Below are 21,240 nucleotides of genomic sequence, written 5' to 3'. Positions count from 1 at the left end.
GAATTTGCTTCTAGAGCCAAGGCAGAACAGATGAGCATTAACAGACTCTGATACACAGATGTCTTTCCATTTTCCTTCTTCATTTTTCATGCCTTCAATATCGAATGCCTATTATCAGGCAATGTGCTACATATTAGACTAAGAAAGATAATGATACTGTCTCTGCCCTCAAGGATCTCAGAATCTAATAAGGCAATGACCGCACCAGACAGTGTGCTGTTGATGCCCAGATTCTGTTTGACTATCACAGCTGAAGGACATTCTTCCTCCAGTTTCAGTATCAAAACAACCATTTAATTAGCATCCGGGCCCACGAAGGGCTCCTATGGTCAACTCTTTTTATTTTGAAATCCAACAAAAAATGAAAACAAAACAAAACAAACAAACAAAAAAAAAACAGCAAAGGGGGATGCCTGGGTGGCTCCTGATTTTGGTTCAGGTCATAATTTCATGGTTGTGAGATGGAACCCTGCCTCAGGCTCTGCGCACAGCAGGGAATCTGTTTGAGATTCTCTCTCTCTGCCCACCCCCCACTCACATGCTCTCTGTAAAATAAATAAATCTGGGGTGCCTGGATGGCTCAATCGGCTAAGCATCTGCCTTTAGCTCAGGTCATGATCCCAGGATCCTGGGATCCAGCCCTGCATCGGGCTCCCTACTCAGGGGAGGGTCCGCTTCTCCTTACCCCTCTGACTGCTGCTCTGCCTACGTGAGCTCTCTGTCAAATAAATAAAGTATTTTTAAAAAATAAAACAAAATAAATCTGTAAAAAAAAAAAAATGCAAACAAAATACCAGCAAAGGACCTGATATCTCAACTCAGTCCTGAATTATATGCTAGACCCATCTTCAACTTAACTTCCCAACCTGTAACTGGGTTCCTTGGCTCCTTTCATTTCATATTTTCAGGTATTCAACTCATTCCTACAATTTCTTGTACTTTTACTTTTTTTTTTTTTTAAGATTTTATGTATTTGACAGAGACAGAAGCTGACTCCCCACTAAGCAGAGAGCCCAATGTGGGGCTAGATTGCAGGCCCCTGAAATCATGAACTGAGCCAAAGGCAGACACTTAACCAACTGAGCCACCCAGAAGCCCCTCCTTTTATTTATTTATTTTTTTTTAGTTTTTATTTTAATTCCAGTTGGTTAATATAGTGTTACATGTTAGTTTCAGGTGTAAAATACAGTGATTCAACACTTTCATACATCACCCAATGCTCATCACAACAAGTGCACTCCTTAATCCCCATCACCTGTTTCACCCAACCCTCCCCCCCCCCCACCACCACCACCACCACCTCCCTCTGGTAACCATCAGTTTGTCCTCTACAGTTAAGAGCCTGTTCCTTGGTTTATCTTTTTCCCCTTTGATCCTTTGTTTCTGAAATTCCACATATAAGTGGAACCATATGGTATTTGTCTTTCTCTGACTTCTTTCACTTCACATTACACTCTCTAGTTCCATCTGTGTTGTTACAAATGTTAAGATTTCATTTTTTATGGCTGTCAAATACCTCTCTGTCAAATACCACATCTTCTTTACCCACTCATCAATGGACACTTAGGTTATTTTTATATCTTGGCTACTGTAAATAATGCTGCTATAAACACGAGGTGCATGTATCCCTTTGAATTAGTGTTTCTGTATTATTTGGGTAAATAACCCAGTAGTGGAATTGCTGCATCACAGACTAGTTTATTTTTAACTTTTTGGGGTATTCTACACGTTCAAAGAAACTTCTCTAGTAACAAACTATAGAAATGATCTGAAAGTATAGTCTTTATTTTTAACATTTTTTAAAAACTTACGTAGTGTCTTCCAGAGTGGCCGTACCAGTATGCATTCCTGCCAACAGTATAAGGTTCCTTTTTTTTGCCCACGTCCTCGCCAACACCTGATGTTTGTGTTTTTTAATTTAGCCATTTTGACAGGTGTGAAGTGAGATCTCATTGTGGTTTTGATTTGCATTTCCCTGGTAAGTGATGATGAGCATCTTTTTACGTGTCTGTTGGCCTCACTCCTGCCAATCTGATGATTGATACTGCTTCTCTGAATCTAAATAAGCAGACTAAAAGAATTACAAAATTATGAGACCAGAAAGTGGTTATTTTCTCATCTCTGTACTCTTTTGACACAGTACCAATAATGCCTTCTCTTTAGGAAACCCCTGTGGCCCATGGGATTTATGCAGTTCTAGGGCCAGAAAAAAATAATCAAGTAGGTACTTGGGCCTGGACCTGTGAATACTGAGATCTCCTCAGATACCTACTTTCCTCACTGGAAAAGGAAAGCAGATAAAGAATCAAGGTAGAGGGGTGCCTGGGTGGCTCAGTGGATTAAAGTCTTCGGCTCGGGTGGTTGTCCCGGGATCAAGCCCTGCATTGGGCTCTTGGCTCCGCGGGGGGCCTGCTTCCTCCTCTCTCTCTCTGCCTGCCTCTCTGCCTACTTGTGATCTCTGTCAAATAAATAAATAAAATTCTTTAAAAAAATAAAATTAAAAAAAAAAAGAATCAAGGTAGATGCCTTGGTTTAGAATAAAGAGTGTTTATTAACATGAATCATCTGCTGGATATGTCTCTCTTACATCCCCTAATACAGTAAAAAAACATCTAGATGGAGAGCACAGAAATGTTCAAGACAAAGGAACACTAAAAGGAGAAGAGTAAAATGGTAAGAACTTAGGAGAATGAACTCAAAAGGAGGAATAACTAGCATAAACTCAACACTTAAAAACCAGCTTGGAGGAGTGCCTGGTGGCTGAGTTAAGCATCTGACCAGTGATTTCAGGTCAGATCATGATCTCATGGGATCAAGCCCTGCACAGGACAACATGTTGGAGTCAGCTTGAGAGTCTCTCTATCTCCCTCTCCCCCTCCCCCCACTTGCCACTCCCTCATGTACTCTCTAAAATAAAAATATTTAAAATAAAAAAAGTTCGAATTCTAGGGTGTCTGGCTAGCTCAGTCCAAAGGGCATGAGACTCTTGATTTTGGGGTCATGAGTTTGAGCTCTCACTGGGTGTAGAGATGACTAAAAAAACTATAAAAAGTTCAAATGTTTTGCTTTTAACCTAACAATTCCACATCTAGAAATGTATTATGGTTTTTTTTCTATTATGAAACTGGTATATAGTCATTGAAAACATCATAGGGGTGCCTGGGTGGCTCAGTGGGTTAGGCCGCTGCCTTTGGCTCAGGTCGTGGTCTCAGGGTCCTGGGATCGAGTCCCGCTTCGGGCTCTCTGCAAAGCAGGGAGCCTGCTTCCCTCTCTCTCTCTGCCTGCCTCTCTGCCTACTTGTGATCTCTCTCTGTCAAATAAATAAATAAAATCTTTAAAAAAAAAAAAAAACATCATAAAAGATCAACATTTTCCACAGTTCTACCATGTTAATCATTTTAACATTACTATGTACATATTTTTAGTCTTTTATCAATATACATTATTTTTGTTTTACTTAGCTAGTTTGGAATTTACTGTACCTAGCTGGTTTTACAAGCTGTTTTTCCCCATTAACAATGTTTTATGAAACACCTTTCAATGTTACTAGATATTCATTTATAACGTGATTTTTTTAGCTGTTACGGACTGAATGCGTCCCCTCAATGTGATCATATTTGGAGGTGGGGCCTTTTAGGGTAATTAGGTTTAGATGAGGTCATGAGGGTAAGGTCCTCATACTGGGATTAGTATCCTTATAAGAAGAAACCAAAAGGCTAGCTCTCTCCCTCTCTACCATAGGAGGAATGAAAGCAGCCACCGGCAAGCCAAGATGATGGATTTCACCAAGAATTCAACCATGCTAGATACTTGACCTTGGACTTTCCAGCCTCCAGAATTGAGAAATATCAATGTCTGTTGTTTAAGCTACCCAGTCTATGGTATATTGTTGTAGTAGCCCAAGCTGAAACAGCTGCATAAATGGTATTTATACTGTTCACTCTTTCAGGACTTTTACCTTGCTTTCAATTATCAGATATTATTGTTATGGTGTGAATTGTATTCCCCTAAAACTCAAATACTGAAGTCCTCACCCCAAGGAATTCAGAACGTGACCTTATTTGGAAATAGGATCATGCAGCTATAACTAATTAAGGTGAAGTCTTCAGAGTAGACCGTAATCCATTATGCCTCATATCCTTATAAAATGGGGAAGTTTGGACACAGAGACATGCATACCAGGAGAATACTGTGTGAAAATAAGGCAGAGATGCTTCTACAAGCCAAGGAATGCCACTGATTGCCAGAAAGCCAGCAGAAACTAGGGGAGAGGCATGAAATAGATTCTCACACAACCCTCAAAAGTATGCTGCAGACACCCTGATCCTGGACTTCAAGCTTCCAGAACTGTGAGACAAATTTCTGTTGTTCAAGCCACTCACAGTTTGTGGGATTTGTTGATGGCCCTAGAAAATTAATACAATTATAAATAACCATGGATGACTCTTCTCAAAGATAATAAGGGATATATAAAAATTTCACTTTCTTAGGTTAAAGTCCTAGAAGTAAAATTGCAGTAAAAAAAAATACAGTTTAACGGCATATAATATATAATATCCCATTTGACTGGTATTTTCTCAAGAGGCTCTCCTTTAACTTTTCCCTAGGATCCCCAGAAGTGGTTAAGGCAAGAATTATTAGTCCCCTTTTACACACAGGGAAACAAGTTCAGGAAATTCACTAATGTGTCAGTAATCAAACCTACCACTTTTTTTAAAAAGATTTTATTTTTAAAGTAATCTCTACACCCAACATGGGGCTCAAATTTACAACCCCAAGATCAAGAGTTACATGCTCTACCGACTGAACCAGCCAGGTACCCCAAATCTAGCATTCTTTTCAACAGACTAGAGCAGCACTGACCAGTATGGTAGCCAACAACCCCAAAGGGATACTTAAATTAACCAAAATCAAATTAAAGATTCAGTCCTTAGGTCATACTAGCCACAGTACAAAAGCTGAATAGCTTCATCTGACTAGCAGCCACCATACTGAAAGAGCAATAACATGGAACATTTTCATCACTGCAGAAAGTTCTATTCAACAGCACTGGACTAGAACATACTGAGAATCTATAATGCAGCCTTATAATGCTTGGCACAACAGATCTTTGAGTAAGTACTACAAGTAGTTAACCAGGATCGTCAAGAAATTGCTTTATGATGATGTAGCAAATGACATATGTAACATAGTAAAGGCAGGAGCCAAGACATACTGAAGCATAACTATAACAAAAGTCTATCTGAAAAACTACAGGAGCCTCTTAAGGGTAATCACAAATACTGTGACTCGTGCTTGTAGAGCAATGGGCAAATAACATGCACAGAAAGGAGATAGATTCATACAAAGAAATATGTCTAGGTTGAAGCTTTCGTTCCTTATCATGGAAATACATCCACTAATTCTACTTGATATATTTTTACCTATGTCTACATTGAACTAAAATCTTACTAGAGGGGCACCCGGGTAGCTCAGCTGGTTAAGCATTTATTTGCCTTTAGCTCAGGTCAGGGTCCTGGGATAGAGCCCTGTGTCAGACTCCCTGCTCAGCAGAGAGTTTGCTTCTCCCTCTTCCTCTCCCCCCAGTTCATGCACTCATGTGTGCTCTCTCTCTCTCAAATGAATAAAATCTAAGAGGAAGAAAGGAAGGGAGAGAGGGAGGGAGGGAAGGAGGTTGAAAGATCTTACTGGAAAACCTAGAAGATCACCTAAGTAGGTTAAGCCCTCATTTGTAGAAAACTCATTATTCTCTAGACCATAAAACAATGTGCTATTTTTAATAGATATCACTGAGTGTTTTATCAGTGTCATGAATTGGGTACTAATTTTTTTTATATTTTATTTATTTGACAGACAGAGATCACAAGTAGGCAGAGAGGCAGGCAGAGAGAGAGGAAGGGAAGCAGGCTCCCCACTGAGCAGAGAGCCCGATGAGGGAACTCAATCCCAGGACCCTGAGATCATGACCCGAGCTGAAGGCAGAGGCTTCAACCCACTGAGCCACCCAGGCACCCCCTGGGTACTAAATTTTTTAAGGAACTGTGTTTTTTATTTCAATATTTAAAACATACAGGGAAAACAAAAAAAGATTTAAGACCACCCGTATACCTAACAGCCAGACTGGCCAGACCATTATTTTGCCATATTTGATTCAGATTTTTTTCTCTCCAGTATTTATTACAGATACAACTAAAATCCCTACTTAATCCCATTCCTTCCCTCCCTTTAACTATCCATCATCCTGACACTAATATGTATCATTCCAGTCCAAATTTTTATATTTGTACCCATAAACAATATATGGTACTGTTTTTCAATGATTTTAAGTGTTAAATATATGGTGTTGGGGAAACTGGGTGGCACAGTCGGTTAGGTGTCCAACTCGGTTTCCGCTCTGGTCATCTCAGGGCCGCAGGATCAAGCACTTCATAGGGCTCTGTGCTCACTGTGAAGTTAGCTTTGGATTTTCTCTCCCTCTGCCTCTGCCCCCCAGTCATGAACACTCTCACACTCTTTCTCTCTCTCTCTGATAGATGAATCTTAACCAAAAAAAACAAAAATTAAAATTTTTTAAAATATATACATATATTTCATATATATACCAAAAAACAAAAATTAAAAATAAAATATATATAGATATAGATATATAATGTCATACTGTAGTCTGTCTGCAACTTGCTTTTCTACCCATTTTGATATGAAGTCAATCATTATTGATAAATAAAGTTTAGTGTATTTTTTTTTGTATTCTTTTAACTTAGTTAAGTTTAGCATTTCATTTGATTAACACATCACATTATCCACATTTGATTAACATAGCACGCATGGGACTTTTAAGACGTTTAAGTTCTTGCCATTATAAACAATGCAGCAATCAACATCCTCCTGCATGTCTCCCTTGACACAACCACAAGAATTGAAAACACTAGGCTGTAACATACTCTTGTCTTCACCTTTTCTAGGCATTGCCCAATTGCACTCCAAGTGGTCTTAGAAACTTACACTCCCACCTACCATGTATGAGTTCCCAAAACAATACTTTCCCAAAACCTTTCTGTGTCAAGTAATTTTCTAAATTTGAAGTAACAATCCAGTTTTTTATTGTACAGCTCTTAGAACAAAGACCAAATCTGTATAAACGCAACAAAATACAAGAAAGCCAAAATCTCCAATACGATTTCTCCATCTTTCTCTCAGTGTCTATCTATCTATGTTAGGCACTTAATCCTAATGACCATATAAGAAAATATTTATAAAATGTTTATGATAAGAAATATATCTTACAATGTATCTTACAATGCAACAAAGTTCCCATATGCTTACCCACATATGCATTATATACATGTATATATTATGAAACAAAAGTCTCACAAAATAGCATTTTCCCTTATTAAATGCAACTCTTTGTTTATGTATCTTTTTCTCCTTTCACCTGCTAAACTTATTTCAGAACTAATGAATCAGGCCTACAGTTTGAAAAAATACTGCTATAGAGTGTACAATTTCCACTTTACAGATTAACTAAAACAGAAATGTTAAGTAACTTGTCCAAGGTCTCAGACTTAAAACAGTGATATCTGAAACTCAAATCCAGATTCAAAAGCCTATACTTCTTGTGGTCTGCAGCTTTCTCCCTGCAACATTAATGCCAAAATCACACCAAATAAATAGCCAATTCTTTAATTTATGCCCACATAAACCAAGACAAGACAAACAAATTCTGTAAAAATACGGTGGTATAGAGTAATAAAAAAATCAAAGTTGCAAATAAGTAATTATACCTATGATTTCATTCATACACATTTCTCGAAAATATCACTGCAAAGCCTCTACTTGACTTTATAGCTATTTGTCATAACTTAAATAGAATATTATTATAGAATACATAAATATGCTACTCAGTCCTTGAAAAAAGTTTCTGCAAGAATCAACAAGATTTACTACCTATAAACGTCTTCTCAAACCAAAAGACAAACAAGTACTTACGTCAAACTTCAACTAACAAAGCCGATGACTAATTCTAAAGTAAACACAGTCTAGGTTATAACTGAGCACATACAAGTGCTCAAATATACCTTTTTTAAATGTTTTCTAAATAAATAAAGCTTAGATGGAATAGAGTTTATATTAATATACAATCAGATTTCTATGGTAACTACTTATCAGAAATAATTCAAGCTTAGTTATACATGGACTGCACAAGGTCAGTCTAGCCATTTAGCCACCTAATTCCTTCATTAGGCAACTGTCTTACAGGCTATACTGGAGTATAAAGAAAAATCAGGACATTATTTAATTCACTTAGCTTAATGTCATAACTTCAATAACTAAAACCATTATAATAATATACCTTATCTTGCTCATAACTCCTAACTATTTCTTGGTCTTTATTAAAATCCAGTAGGTCTTTATTAAAATCCAGTAATTATCCTACAGAGAAGCCCACAGGATAATTGTTGGTATATACATATATTAAAACAAATCATATGTTTATTGAACATTACTTATCCTGTAAAAGGTTCCCGGGTCCTTTAAGATACTAAATAGGGACACCTGGGTGGCTCAGTCGGTTAAGTGTCTGCCTTCGGCTCAGGTCCTGATCCCAGGGTCCTGGGATCGAGTCCCACATCAGGCTCCTTGCCCAGTAGGGAGCCTGCTTCTCCCTCTGTGCCTGCTCTGCCTACAGCTCTCCATGCTCTTCTGCTCTCTCTGACAAACAAATAAACTCTTAAAAAAAAAAAAAAAAAGAGGGGTGCCTGGGTGGCTCAGTGGGTTAAGCCTCTGCCTTTGGCTCAGGTCATGATCTCAGAGTTATGGGATTGAGCCCCATGTTGGGCTCTCTGCTCAGCAGGGAGCCTTCTACCCCCACCTCCTCTGTCTGCCTCTCTGCTTGTGATCTCTGTCAAATAAATAAATAAAATCTTTAAAAAAAAAAAAAGATACTAAAACTAGCTACAAGCTAAAACTCAAGTCGCAAGGGCAGAGAGGAATGCACACATCTGTGTGTGTCTCTGTGTGGCTTTATTTTTTTTTATTTAATTTTTTATTTTTTTATAAACATATAATGTATTATTAGCCCCAGGAGTACAGGTCTGTGTGGCTTTATTTTTTATGTTTAGATTGGGTTAATACCTTGAAATGTTGATGCTATATAAATATTATAAATAAAATTTAAAGGCAAACTATAAAATGTATATGTTATTTACAAGTACTATATACAAATATGTCATTAACATACTGATTAATCATTAACAGATCAAAATATTAATAATTAATAATATATAAAGACCGCTTACAAATCAATATAAAACACTAATATAAAAAACAGGGAAAAAGGAAAAATAGATGATTCACAAAAAAGATAAATGAATTTCTACTCTAACATGAAAATTTAACTTCACACATGTACAAAATACACTTAGAAAAATTCATGAAAAAAAATTATCAGAAAAAAAATTAAGTAAAAAAAAATTAAGTATCAGTAATAGAGACAGAAAACTGGATGCTGGTGAGGGTTTAAGGAGATGAGCACTCTTACACACAACTCATGAAAATATAAATTGGTATGAGGTAGTACATAAAACAAAATCCTTTTCTACAGAGTAGTTTGACAAATTATAAAAGATCCTTAAAAAAACACTCATTTGGGGTGGCTGCGCGGCTCAGTCATTAAGCGTCTGCCTTTGGCTCAGGTCATGATCCCAGGGTCCTGGGATTCAGCCCTGCATCAAGCTCCCTGCTCAGCGGGAAACGTGCTTCTCCCTCTCACTCCCTCTGCTCCTATTCCCTCTCTCCATGTCTCTGTCTCTCTGTCAAATAAGTAAATAAAATCTTTTAAAATATATATATATTCATTGAGGTTTAACAATCCCAACTTCTGGGACTTTGTCCTTGAGATATAATTAGAAATACAACCAGAAATTTATTAACAAGGATGTTTTTTAAGTTTTTTTTTTTTAAGATTTTATTTATTTATTTGTCAGAGAGAGAAAGCACAAGCAGGCAGAGTGGCAGACAGAGGCAGAGAGAGCCAGCCAGGCACCCCTTGACAAGGATTTTTTTTTCTTTTTAGTGATTTTTAGTAGCTTACCTCCCTTCTCTAGTTGCAACAAAGCATATACAGACTTAGATCTCAAGAAATATAGAAAAGCAAGTTTTCTGGACATTATAAAATAGCACTCACAGATCATAGCAAGAAATACCTGTTATCACCCTGACTCTAGACTACAGTACTGACTCTAGACTGCAGTACTGCTAGAAACGGCTAGATCATTCCAACCAGAGCAACAGATACTGACACCACAAAGAGTTGTTTAGCACCATCCTCTAATATCAAATATTGGTACCTCATTTCATTTCAGTGACTTATTGTGGTTTACTTCACTACAGTGATCACTGAATGGTAAGAAAATTAGATTAATACAGCAATTAATACATGCCCTTGTCTATTTTATTTTTCATATACTTTCTCAAATAGCTTAAAAAGTGCTATCATAACTTCAATAACTCATCACACCTGGAACATCTTAGCTTCCTAGAGTTTTAGCTTACTAGATTCTAAAAATCCTTTCCAATTTCCAAAGAGAGAAGCCTCATCAGAGACAGAAGTAAAGGAGAAGGCTTATCAAATTCTAATCTATATGATAATATCCCACCAGGAAAAAGAAATCAGGGTAAATTTTACATAAAGTAGGATACAATTTTATGTAAAAGAAAAAAGTTCATATATACACATGCCCTACACAAAAGACCAGTGGAATTATTTTTATTTTTCTCTTGATGATTTATTTCCCAAAATTTCTGAAGTGCACATATATCACCCATATGAGAAAAAATAATGGTCACCAAAGAGCATTCCCTTATCATTCCCCAGATGAAATCTATTTCAGTTGTTCCTCTATAATGTTACTTACATTCTGTTCGGTGTCAGGCATATTCTCTCATATTTGTCTTCTCTGTTAGAGTGCAAACTAGTTGGAGGATGAACCACATCTGTTTTTATCTTTGTAAGCAACACAATATGATGTATACAATAAAGCCTTAATATGTATTCCCTAAGGCAGCTTTATGCTTCAGCTAAAATCAGGCATATGGAGCTAACTTCAAAGAGAGCACTTAGTTTCTTGAATACACTATTGGATTGGCAGCAACAAAAACTCTCAAAGATAAATAGATAGATAGACAGATAGAATGCATCTACCGGGGCGCCTGGGTGGCTCAGTGGGTTAAGCCGCTGCCTTCGGCTCAGGTCGTGATCTCAGGGTCCTGGGATCGAGTCCCGCATCGGGCTCTCTGCTCAGCGAGAAGCCTGCTTCCCTCTCTCTCTCTCTCTGCCTTCCTCTCCGTCTACTTGTGATCGCTCTCTGTCAAATAAATAAATAAAATCTTTAAAAAAAAAAAAAAAAAGAATGCATCTACCAATATGAAAGTTCTCTTAACTAGGTATGTTCAAGAACACCTGCGTGGCTCAGTGGGTTAAGCCTCTGCCTTCAGCTCAAGTCACGATCTCAAGGTCTGGGATTGAGGCCTGAATCAGGGCTGTCTGCTCAGTGAGGAGCCAGCTTCCCCGCGAGCTCTCTCTCTGCCTGCCTCTCTGCCTGCTTGTGACCTCTCTCTGTCAAATAAATAAATAAAACCTTTAAAAACTAGGTATATTCGGGCGCCTGGGTGGCTCAGTTGGTTAAACGACTGCCTTCAGCTCAGGTCATGATCCTGGAGTCCCAGGATCGAGTCCCGCATCAGGCTCCCAGCTCCATGGGGAGTCTGCTTCTCCCTCTGACCTTCTCCTCGCTCATGCTCTCTCTCACTGTCTCTCTCTCTCTCTCAAATAAATAAATAAAATGTTTAAAAAAAAAAAAACTAGGTATATTCAAAACCAGTATCATTTGCCCAAGGCCAGCAAACCAGCACCTTGCCAGACCTAAACAAGTAGGAAAGTCTACAGTTTTAACCTGAGTTGTCTTGGTATAGAATGTTCCAATATAATAATTACCTTTCTCATTTTACATGAAAGGCTGCTGCTGTATTTCAGTGGAAGCCCAATTAATTCCCAACTAGTTCTTATATCTTAGATCAGGCTTTAATTTTTTTTTTTTAAGATTTTATTTATTTATTTAACAGAGAGAAATCACAAGTAAGCAGAGAGGCAGGCAGAGAGAGAGGAGGAAGCAGGCTCCCTGCTGAGCAGAAAGCCCGATGTGGGGCTCGAACCCAAGACCCGGGATCATGACCTGAGCCGAAGGCAGTGGCTTAACCCACTGAGCCACCCAGGCGCCCCATTAATTTTTTTTTTTAAGATTTTATTTTGGAGGGGCACTTGGGTGGCTCAGTGGGTTAAAGCCTCTCCCTTCGGCTCGGGTCATGATCCCAGGGTACTGGGATCGAGCCCCACATCCGGCTCTCTGCTCAGGGAGCCTGCTTCCTCCTCTCTCTCTCTCTCTCTCTCTCTGCCTGCCTCTCTGCCTACTTGTGATCTCGATCTGTCAAATAAATAAATAAAATCTTAAAAAAAAAAAGATTTTATTTTAGAGAGAAAGAAAGAGCACGTGCATAGGACCCAGGGGAGCAGCAGGGGGATGGGGGGGGAGGGAGAACCTCAACCAGACTCCACACTGAGCATGGAACCCGATGGAGGCTCAATCCCACAACCCCGAGATCATGACCTAAGCCAAAACCAAGAGTCAGTAGTTTAAATGACTGAGCCACCCATGTGCCCCTTAGGTCAGGCTTTATGAATATTTCCAGCTCCTAAACTTTTCAGAATAATTATACCTACCGGTCTGTACTATCTGAGTCTTTTTTTAAAACTACACAGTATTTGGGGCGCCTGGGTGGCTCAGTGGGTTAAGCCTCTGCCTTCGGCTCAGGTCATGATCTCAGGGTCCTGGGATCGAGCCCCGCATCGGGCTCTCTGCTCAGCACTGAGCCTGCTTCCTCCTCTCTCTGCCTGCCTCTCTGCCTACTTGTGATCTCTCTCTCTGTCAAATAAATAAAATCTTAAAAAAAAAACAAAACTACACAGTATTTTTTTAATCTGTCAGTCTGACCCTCACTCCAATCCAGTAAGACTGGTATGTGTTTTATCTCTTCCATTTGACACATGATTCTGAATGAAGTTAAAAGACTAATAGATAACATTTTAGTCATTACCTAGTGAGACTCAAAACAGGGTTCTCCCGAATCCAAAATCCTGGATTTCCCATTATACCACATATCGTCCCAAGAATAAAAAGAATATAAGTTGTAAACACTATTACAGTAGAGCCATAATGAACTCTCCAATCTATAAAACACCTGTTATTATACTGCCCCGAATACATCCTAAGCAAACAGAAACCACAGCTATAGTGACTGATTCAGAGGCAAGAGTGCACCAAGCTATCCTCCCCTAAACATTATTTATATAGATTTTTTCATGTTCCAAAGCATTATCCTGTATTATTAATTTCAGCTTATACTAAGGATAAAAAGATCTAAATTCAGCATTACAGGATGTTAAAGTAGTAACTTCTGTGAGTCCAGTGCCCTCATCTGTAAAAAGAAAGTAAAGATAAACAAGATTATTAGAATTAAATTTTTTTTGAGATTTTTATTTACTTATTTGACAGAGAGAGAGAGACACACAGAGAGAGAGAACACAACCGGGGGAGTAGGAAAGGAGGAAACAGACCTCACTCTGATCAGGGAGCCTGACGAGGGGCTCAATCCCAGGACCCTGGGATCAGGATCTGAGCCGAAGGCTTGACCACTGAGCCATCCAGGCACCCCCAGAATTAAATTGTTAATGCTTACCTACTTACTGGCAGGCAGCTTGGCAAAGAGAAAAAGGCTCATTAAATGTTAGTTTCAGTATGTCATTGATTTCTAAGACAGGGGGACATTTTCTCATTTAAAAACTGAAATCAAGGGACGCCTGGGTGGCTCAGTTGGTTGGACGACTGCCTTCGGCTCAGGAAATGATCCTGGAGTCCCGGGATCGAGTCCCGCATCAGGCTCCCGGCTACGCGGGGAGTCTGCTTCTCTCTCTGACCTTCTCCTCGCTCATGCTCTCTCTCACTGTCTCTCTCAAATAAATAAATAAAATCTTTAAAAAAAAAAAACTGAAATCAAAACGTGTCTTAAAATCAATTACATAGGTTTTTTTCCCCCAAAGATGACACACAGATGACCAACACATAAAAGATGCTCAACTAGCCACCAGAAAAATGAAAGTCAAAAATGATGCAATATCCCATCAAACCAGTCAGAATGGCTACTGTGAAGACAAGAAATAACAAGTGTTGAAGAGGATGTGAAGAAGGAACCCTTCTGCACTGTTGATGGAAATGTAAATTGGTACAATCATTGTGGAGAACAATATGGAAGTTCCACAAAAATTAAAAATAGAAATACCGTATGACCCAGTTATTCCGCTACTGGGTGTTTACACAAAGAAAACAAAAACTCTAATTCAAAAAGATATATGTGGGGCTCCTGGGTGGTTCAGTGGGTTAAGCCTCTGCCTTTGGCTCGGGTCATGATCTCAGGGTCCTGGGATCGAGCCCCGCACATCGGGCTCTCTGCTCAGCAGGAGCTTGCTTCCCCCCTCTCTGCCTGCCTCCTTGTGATCTCTCTCTGTGTCAAATGAATAAATCTTAAAAAAAAAAAAGATATGTGTATCCCCATGTTTACTGCAGCATTATTTACAATAGCCAAGATACAGAAGCAACCCAAATGTCCATGAATAGATAAATGGATAAAGAAGATGTGGTGTGTATATATATATAATGGACTATTACTTGGCCATAAAAAAAGAATAAGACTTTGCTATTTGTGACAAGATGTATGGACCTGAGGGTATTATGCTAAGTGAAATTGCTAAGAGAAAGACAAAACCATATGATTTCAGGTATATGTGGAATCTTCAAAAAAAATTACAAACAACAAGAGAAGATAAACAGACTCTTAAGTACAGAGAACAAACTGGTGGGGAGGGAAGGAGGTAGGATGGGCAAAATGGGTGAAGGAGATGAAGGAAAGTGGGAAATATAGACTTTCAGTTATAGAATGAATAAGTCACAAGGATGAAAGGCATAACATAGGGAATATAGTCAATGGTATTGTAATAGCAGTGCATGGTGACAGATGGTAGCTATACTTGTGATAAACACAGAATATACAGAGTTGTTCAATCACTATGCTGTATACCCGAAACTAATATATCATTGTGCAGCAACTGTATTTCAACTAAAAAAAAAAAAAAAAAATTAAAGCAAAAAAAAGTCAAAGATGTGTTGTAGTTCAATCAATAGTATTTCTTTCTTAATGGTACATTAAAAAATGGTGTGTCTTACACTCTCTGGCTTCTTACAGTCAATGAAACATAATATATATAAGTAAATGTTCACCCTGACACCATTCCTCCACCCAACAGATCCACAAAGAATCTACACACCTCTAACCATGATCTACCTAGTCATATGTCCAACTGTAAAACATGGACTGCAAGCCCCTCAAATTTAACTTGTCCAAACCAAAATCATCTCCCCCAAAACTGTTAATCTTTGTTTCATATTCCAATTAATGACACCACAATGAAACACCTGACTCCACTTTTACCTCCTTCCTCCCCCAGCTAAGTAAGGCCTTTCCTGTCTCTCACATGGAATCAATCACTTCATTTCTACACCCCATTTTATTTTGTACCCTGTTTTAGAAATTACCAAAATGTATCCTGCAACATATTTAGTTGTATACACAACTATCTCCCCATCTTGGCTGTTTCTTAAAGCCCATTTCTTACTCACTTTTATATACTCAGGGTGACTAGTTCAATGCCTCGCCCATAGTTAAGTGTTCAATAAATGTTTATGGAACTGATCACATCCTCTTTGTTTTTAAATTTCAAAATACTTAAGCCTCTATGGAGAAAAAGTAGACTATCCAAAAGTAATACTTAAGCCTCTATGGAGAAAAAGTAGACTATCCAAAAGTAATACTTAAGCCTCTATGGAGAAAAAGTGGACTTCCAAAGGACTTTCCCACATATGCTCTCATTTAGAATTTAATTCTCAACTCAATGAGGTACATTGACCAGAGAATAACATTTCATTTTAAATTATAACTTAATAAGGGGCGCCTGGGTGGCTCAGTGGTTAAAGCCTCTGTCTTCGGCTCAGGTCATGATCCCGGGGTCCTGGGATGGGAGCCCCCACATCTGGCTCCTCGATCAGTGGGGAGACTGCTTCTCCCTCTCTCGGTCCCCACCACCCTCCCACCATGGCTTGTGCTCTCTCTCTCAAATAAATAAAATCTTAAAAAAAAAAAAAAAATCTCGGGGCGCCTGGGTGGCTCAGTGGGTCGGCTTGGGCCATGATTCCAGGGTCCTGGGATGGAGCCCCACGTCAGGCTCTCTGCTCGGCAGGGAGCCTGCTTCCTCCTCTCTCTCTCTCTCTCTCTGCCTGCGTCTCTGCCTATTTGTGATCTGTATCTGTCAAATTTTAAAAAAAGAAAAAATCTTTAAAAAAAATTTAAAATGAAAAATAAATCAAACTCTTTAGTACAAACTATAGGACCATGTATGATTTAGTCCTGCCTACCTATCACCCTAACTTCCAATAATTCCTTTTGTCCTTCCCCTCAAAATATTTGCTTTCAACTCCCTTTGCTTAAAAAACTTACCTCAGATCTCTGACTGATGATTCCTTCTCATCATTCAGGTCTCAGCCCATATGCCACCACCCTAGTGAGGCCTTCCTGGACAATCCTATTTCAAATAATTCTTCTACTCAAATCACTCTTGGCCCCTTATCTCACTTTTGTCACTACAGGTATCGTTATCTTAGGCTTAATTATTCATTTATTTTATTTCTGTATCTTCCATTAATAGAATGAAACTCCATTAAAAAAAGGGACTTAAGGAGCACCTGGCTGGTTCAGTCAGCAGAGCATGCAGCTCTTGATCTCAGGATCATGAGTTTGAGCCCCATGTCGGGCCTAAGCTTAATGAAAAACAAGCAAAGAAAAAAGAATAGGAACTTACACTTTCAGAACTGATATATGAATATTAAAGATCTGGAAATTAATATTCAATGAGATTAACATATGTAAGGGCACACAACTCACAAGCGGTAGGGATGTATATTCACCAATTCAGGTCTGCCTAAAAACCAAAGCTTTTTAATATCTACCCTATATTACAGTAGAAAAACACAGTGAGACTAAAAGCTAGAAAGACAGATGGGAGAATACAATCAGATAGGTGATGAAATTTAAGATTCCAAAAGTAGAGCGCCATTCCAAGGAGTGACATGCTTTATGATGTGATCATGGGTGTAGATGACTGAAATGAGGTGGACATAGACGTCTATATCTGTATCACTTACCCCCTTCTCCTTAGCAGATTTCCTTTATCTTTCTGTAAATGAAAGCCCTATAAATCTGAATCATAATAGAAATCATTTAAGTGACTAGTCCTTTGATTAAATCATTTTTATCCCCCCTTTAATCACATATAAAAGCAACTACCTTCCCATTGTACAAAGACTAGTCCCTCCTTAGCTTCTAGGCAGATCTTCCTCACTCACTGTCCTCTAGCCTTTCTTCTCAACGTCACTCACAATAAAACACTGTAAAAATTAATAAAGCCAGGATGCCTGGGTGGCTCAGCAGGTTAGGCATTTGGCTCAGGTTGTGATCTTCTGGATGGTGAAATCAACCTCCACCCTACCCCGCCCACCCCTTCTGGGGCCCAGTCCCACCCCCCCACCCCCCCAACCCCACCCTGCCCCAGCCCCCACCTGGCCACCATGCCCCTGCCCTACCTGATCTGGGGACCACCCCACCCCACCAGGGGACCACCCCACCCAGGACCCCACTGGGGGCCCCACCTGGGACAGGATGGAATCTACTTGAGATTTTCTCCCTCTGCCCCTCCCCTCCACTAGAGCTCTAAATAAAATATTTTTAAAAAAATTAATAAAGTAGGGGCGCCTGGGTGGCTCAGTGGGTTAAAGTCTCTGCCTTCGGCTCAGGTCATGATCCTGGGGTCCTGGGATCGAGCTCCGCATCAGGCTCTCTGCTCAATGGGGAGCCTGCTTCCTCCTCTCTCTCTGCCTGCCTCTCTGCCTACTTGTGATCTCTGTCAAATAAATAAATAAATAAATAATAAAGTAAAAAATTTAATAAACCAAACAGTTCCAAGAGAAAATTAACAGCCAAACACAATCCAAAGGCCTATGTGTTCTCCAGTCCAACCAAGTAAGTACTTACTGCACAGAAAGAGAAGCCACGAAAGCAGTAAGAGAAAACAAAACAGGCCTTTCACGGAAATCTGTATTTCCTAAAGGCTCAGAACTGCCTTTCCTAACTTATATTTTTTCAGGAGAAAAGAGTTTGTATACATACACACTAACACAAACTTGTTCCTGTCATATCTTGACCACATTTTTTATCACTCTGGGGTTCACTAACACAAAAAAGGAGCCCTCATGACTTTTTTCCTTTGATGCCAGGGGCCTCTCTCACATGTTCAGTGGGTAGTTGCTTTTGGAGACAACATGAGAATGCACATTCTATTTTTATTGAAGATAAACAGAAAAATGAAATAGATTCCTTGCTAAATTGGACAAAAAATTCTACCATATGCCAACATTTTTACTCCATTTCTCAGTAATCACAAAGAATCTTAACAAAGCAGGAAATGCAAAGCTGTTTATCTAACTTTCCTCATCCACACCAGCTACACCTAAGTACTGCACACAGAAGAAAATGGGACTTATTTTTAAGAGACCTAGAAAAATGAGTTTCACTGCTTTTCTGCAACAGTTCAAATCTCAACAAGAAATTTTAATTTACATTCAATCTAAATTACTCCTGCTATGATTTAAATGCCTTTAATTTCTCCCCCACTTAATCCAGTTTAACAGTCACCAGATTAATAAATACACTAAAGCAGTACTTACACGTCAGGCAGATTCAAATTTAACAAACCCATATGCATAACACTGTCTGTCACTAGGACAAGCACTTTTCTAATTAGTCCTTAATTTTTTTTTGAGATTTTATTCCTTTATTAGAGAGAGAACAAGAGCACAAGAGGGGGTCAAAGGGAGAAGACTCCCTGCTGAGCAGGAAGCCTGACCAAGGACTCAATCCCAGGACTCTGGGATCATGACTTGAATGGAAGGAGACGCTCAACTAAGCTACCCAGGCACCCCCGCCCCTTAATTTCTTTTTTTAAGTAGGCTCTACACCCAACATGGGGCTTGAACTCATGACCCTGAGATCAAGAGTCACATGCTTTACTGACTGAGCCAGCCAGCAGACTCTGTTCTATTTAGTCCTTATAACACTCCTATTATGCAGAATATTTGAATGGTTTTTAAATATCTCCTACAGGGGCGCCTGGGTGGCTCAGTGGGTTAAGCCTCTGCCTTCGGCTCAGGTCATGATCCCAGGGTCCTGGGATCGAGCCCCGCATCGGGCTCTCTGCTCAGTGGGGAGCCTGCTTCCTCCTCTCTCTCTCTGCCTGCCTCTCTGCCTCCTTGTGATTTCTGTCTGTCAAATGAATAAATAAATCTTAAAAAAAAAAAAAAATATCTCCTACAAGGTGCTTATAAGTTACAGGGAACAGAGAGGACACCGGAGAAAAGTTAAACAATATTTAACCAAAATAAATCAAAATTTATTTCACAAAGGAGAGATATGATGTGTGTTTTCTTTTTTTTTTTTTTTTAAGATTTTATTTATTTATTTGACAGACAGATCACAAGTAGGCAGAGAGGCAGGCAGAGAGAAAGGAAGGGAAGCAGGCTCCCCGCTGAGCAGAGAGCCCGATGTGGGGCTCGATCCCAGGACCCTGGGATCATGACCTGAGCCGAAGGCAGCGGCTTTAACCCACTGAGCCACCCAGGCGCCCCTGATGTGTGTTTTCTGATGTTGACACCCTGAGAAGGACACAATATCAACTACTCCAATTCAGATGCTTAACATCAGACAAACCAAAAATGATGAACATTCTACTAAAAAAGGAGAGGACTGCATCCTTTAAAAGAAAATGCCAATATTACAAAGCAAAAATTGTTTTAAGGCTAGGGAAATGTTCTGCATTAAAGGAGGCTGAAGAGATGTGACCACTAAATGGAAAGCCAACTCTTAGACTGGATCCTATACAGGAAAAGGAAAATGTTACAATGGACATTTGACAACTGGGACAACTGGCAGATTAAATAAAATTATTGTACTATGGAGTATTATGCCTCCAGCAGAAAGGATGGATACCCAACTTTTGTAGCAACATGGACGGGACTAGAAGAAATTATGCTGAGTGAAATAAGTCAAGCAGAGAGAGTCAATTATCATATGGTTTCACTTATTTGTGGAGCATAACAAATAGCATGGAGGACATGAGGGGTTAGGAGAAGGCAGTTGGGGGAAATTGGAAGGGGAGGTGAACAATGAGAGACTATGGACTCTGAAAAACAATCTGAAGGGTTTGAAGAGGTGGGGGGGTGGGAGGTTGGGGGAACCACGTGGTGGGTATTAGAGAAGGCATGGATTGCATGGAGCACTGGGTGTGGTACAAAAACAATGAATACTGTTATGCTGAAAATAAATTTAAAAAATGATTAAAAAAATTATTGTACTAAATATTGTGCTAAATTTACTGAAAGATTACTGTGGTTATGTCAGAGACCATCTTTATTCTTAGGAAATATACAATGAAGTATTTAGGGAATAGAGAGCAATGTTGTCTGAAACTTACACCAAGTGGCTGTTCTTATTTTTACTTTTGCAACTTTTCTAGCAGTCTGAAATTATTTCTAGATTAAAAAGTAAAAAATTACTGATGTGTGGGGGCACCTGGGTGGCTCAGTCATTAAGCATCTGCTTCAGTCAGTTCATGATTTGGGGGGGGGTCCTGGGATCGAGCTCTGCATGGGGCTCCCTGCTCAGCGGGAGGCCTGCTTCTCCCTCTCCCACTGCCCCCTGCTTCCATTCCCTCTCTGGCTATCTCTCTCTTTGTCAAATAAACAAATAAAATCTTTAAAAAAAAAAAAATTACTGACATGAGAAAATGCATGTGAAAATTGAGCGCAAAACAAAGTGGTGGGGAGAGTGGCCAAACAGTATGAGGAGGAGTGCTTAAAAGGATTCACATCAAAATATGAACAGTAAGAAGCTCCTAGTGGCAAAAATGAACAATTTGTATATCAGTAACAACCACATAGACTGAAATAAGTTTAAATCTATGACTTCATA

At 39.3% G+C, this 21,240-nt stretch overlaps 1 protein-coding gene and 1 pseudogene across 5 annotated transcripts in view; both read right to left on the bottom strand.

Annotated features, from left to right (window-relative positions):
- UNC13B (unc-13 homolog B) overlaps positions 1 to 21,240 on the bottom strand; it is a 231,265-nt gene that overhangs the window by 196,285 nt on the left and 13,740 nt on the right. The window lies entirely within an intron of this gene.
- On the bottom strand, positions 1,689 to 1,784 carry LOC125084207 (uncharacterized; annotated as a pseudogene).

The sequence above is a fragment of the Lutra lutra genome, chromosome 13 (genome assembly GCF_902655055.1).
Source record: "Lutra lutra chromosome 13, mLutLut1.2, whole genome shotgun sequence".
Classification (NCBI taxonomy): domain Eukaryota; kingdom Metazoa; phylum Chordata; class Mammalia; order Carnivora; family Mustelidae; genus Lutra; species Lutra lutra.
The sequence above is the reverse complement of the archived record's forward strand: the minus strand, read 5'-3'. Positions and strand labels throughout refer to the sequence as shown.